Genomic DNA, 3,128 nt, shown 5'->3' with positions numbered 1-3,128 from the left:
ATTCAATAAAACAAAATATCCACCATCTAAAAAAATTATATTTTTCTTTATTTTCGTGAATAATTCTTATGAGAATTTTTTAAGAAACGGAGGGAATAATAATAATAATAATAATAATAATAATAATAATATATATTTTTTTAAGATTCTAAAGCCAACTATTACACGTAAGAGCAAATTCTTATTCACCATCTTCTTTCATAAACATTTGTACCTTCATGTTTATAAAAGAAAAAAAAAACAAGTATATCCTCAACAATGGAGATGGAGTTAGCAAACCGTATCAACTTAGCCCAACAACAACCGCCCGCGTCGCCTACACCCGCCTGCCAACCGACACCAGAATTGTTCTTCACTTTCAATTGGTATTCTTTCTTTTAATTTCCTCTTTTACTAATCTTTCTTTGAATTCTTTATGCTCTTTAACTATTTCATTTCCCAAATTAATTATTTGATTTCAATAACTATCAATTGTTCCCAAATCTCCTTATTATCAAATTAAATTAGGGTTTACTGAAATTAATGATATGCTTTCACTGTGTCGCCACTTAAACCTAATAGCTACATTTTTCGCTGTGTGACAGCCTGACAGGAGCTGATCTTCTTCATTCATTCATTTATCTCTATTGAAATTTTCCTCCAAAAAAAATCAATTGAGGTACACCCCCCACCAAAAATAAATATTATTGAGCTTAATTTAAATTATGTGTAGATAGAAATTGTTTTTAATTAATAAATTATGACGTTGTTGGGTTGAAATAGTGAATTTCGTGATTGAGATTTTTAGTTAGTTTCATTTTAATTTGGATTTTGTTGTGAAAGATTTGAAGAGATAGTGAATAAAATCCAGTTTACTTGATGATAAGAACTGCTAGATGACAAATATTAGGGTAGTAAAGCCCATAAGTTAGGGTAGGGTAGGGTTGGGTAGGGTTAGGGCTTAAGAGCCTATTTGGCTGGGTAAGGTAAAGGGTAAGGGCTTTAACACCATAAAGTAGGGTAGGCAAGGACTTCAGAGCCTATAGTATATATTGATTGTTAACTTAAATCTCATAGTTTTATATTTCTTAAATTAATTTTTTGACATAATTTTATACTTAAATTGTTAAAGCTTTTAACTTAATTTTTAAAAAGTTTGAATACATTAATTGTATTAAAATAATAGCAAAATATTTTTCAATTTTTATACATAGTATGTATGGGTATAAATTACTCATTAATCTTTATGTATTTGAATAATTGATATTGTCTTTGATCGATTTGAATACTTTAATCCTTTCAAAATAATATAAAAAATAGCAAAATCAAAAGTTATCATCTTTTCCCATGCAAAATGATTAAAATGCAAGAACCCTTTAATAAATCCAAAATGAGAACACTAAAAAACAATTAGCTGAAAGACCAAGTAGATGAACAAATTCAACAACAATTCTTTGTAAGATGACATAATAACCTTATACTCCCTCCACACCAATATAATTGTCACATTTCTTTATTTGGCTAAAACATATCAATTGTTACATTTTTATTTTTGTCAATCTTTTTTTTATCTAAATATCCTTAATTCACACAAGTAATTACGAATATATTCCCATATACCTTACTTACCCAACTACTCTTCACTACTTACCTTTCACTACTTACCCAACTACCACCTTTTTAATGGACCTCACACCACTCTTGATATCCATGCCCAAGCGAATGAGACATTTATATTGGTGTGGAGCTAGTATGAGATAAATTTACTTGGATGAACCTATGATTATTAAAAGAATTACATTGCAACTACAAATAAGAAGAGGATAAAAAATTCACAGGGATCCCATCCCAATGACCTAATAAAAGGAACATCAAATCAGGATTGATAATTAGCAGTTAGAAAATATTTTGAAAAATCAACCCGAACAACAAATTAAGGTGTGTATTATTTTATTTATAATAGGGTTCACATATAGCAACTCAAAATCATCCAATCAAATATTTGTAAAAAAACCAAATTTTGAAGGTAGGTATTGTTATAAGTACATTTGGTAGTGAGATTGTAATTAGTTATAAGTGGGTGTTTGTAATAGTTTTAGTACTATAAAAGGGGACATAATGTTGTTATAATTTATAAAATATAATGAAATTTTCTTCTAAATTTATTGTCTTCTCCCTATCTTTTCTATTTACATGGTTGCTTGAGATTCAACAATCATAACAAGTATGAAATATCTGAAACATTCAACAATGGTGATCTTGATCCTTATTCTGAAGGTGTTGAGCCAAGAACAACTACTTTTGAAGAAGAAGAGAATGATGTAAATGTTGATTTAGTTATAAGTCAAAGTTAAAGTCAAATTCATCATGATCAGTGATTTTTGTAATTATTACTCTCATTTGTTTTTATACTCTTATGATGGTCATTATTAGTCATTTAGTGTTTATTTGGAAAGATTTATGTGACGTTATTCATTTGGGATGTTATGTTGATTTTGAGAGTTGGTGATCATTTCTAGTGTGTGTGTCTATATATATATATATATATATATATATATATATATGTATATGTATATGTATACACATATATATATATACACATATATATATATACACATATATATATATATATATATATATATATATATATATATATATATATATATATATATATATATATATATATATATATATATATATATATATATATATATATATATATCACTACAAAAAATTGGCACAATTTTCAACTAAAAGTTTCCGACTAATCAAAACAGTCAGAAATTTCTGATGGATTTTCCGACTGACAGGCGTTAGTCGAAAATTCCGACTAAATTGCTACTGAATTACTTTTTGGTCGTAATTTTAAATTTTAAAAAAAAAATACGAAAATTTTTTTCCGATTGAATTTTAGTCGGAAAATTTACGGACCATTTTCCGACTAAAATTTGGTCGGAATTTAGTAGGTAAAAGTTTTGTCTAAAAGGAAAGTCAAATACTCCTAACAAAGAAGAAATACTAAGAGTAAATTAAGATATGCCTTTTTTGGTCAATGCGTGGCATGATAATATTGGGTGGTGATCACATTGATAGTATAAAGTTTTATTATCATGGATTCTAATTCTAAAGACTAAAGTTATATGAGAATT

The 3,128-nt window shown here is 27.2% G+C and overlaps 1 long non-coding RNA gene across 1 annotated transcript; it reads left to right on the top strand.

Moving 5' to 3' along the window:
- The first annotated feature begins 201 nt into the window (after positions 1-201).
- On the top strand, positions 202-2,496 carry LOC130820854 (uncharacterized). The gene is made up of 3 exons (XR_009045272.1): positions 202-365; positions 585-658; positions 2,257-2,496. It is a non-coding gene; the product is annotated as an uncharacterized LOC130820854 (long non-coding RNA).
- Positions 2,497-3,128: the final 632 nt, after the last annotated feature.

This window comes from Amaranthus tricolor, chromosome 8 (genome assembly GCF_026212465.1).
Source record: "Amaranthus tricolor cultivar Red isolate AtriRed21 chromosome 8, ASM2621246v1, whole genome shotgun sequence".
NCBI classification, from domain to species: domain Eukaryota; kingdom Viridiplantae; phylum Streptophyta; class Magnoliopsida; order Caryophyllales; family Amaranthaceae; genus Amaranthus; species Amaranthus tricolor.
This window is presented reverse-complemented; position numbering and strand designations above follow the sequence as displayed.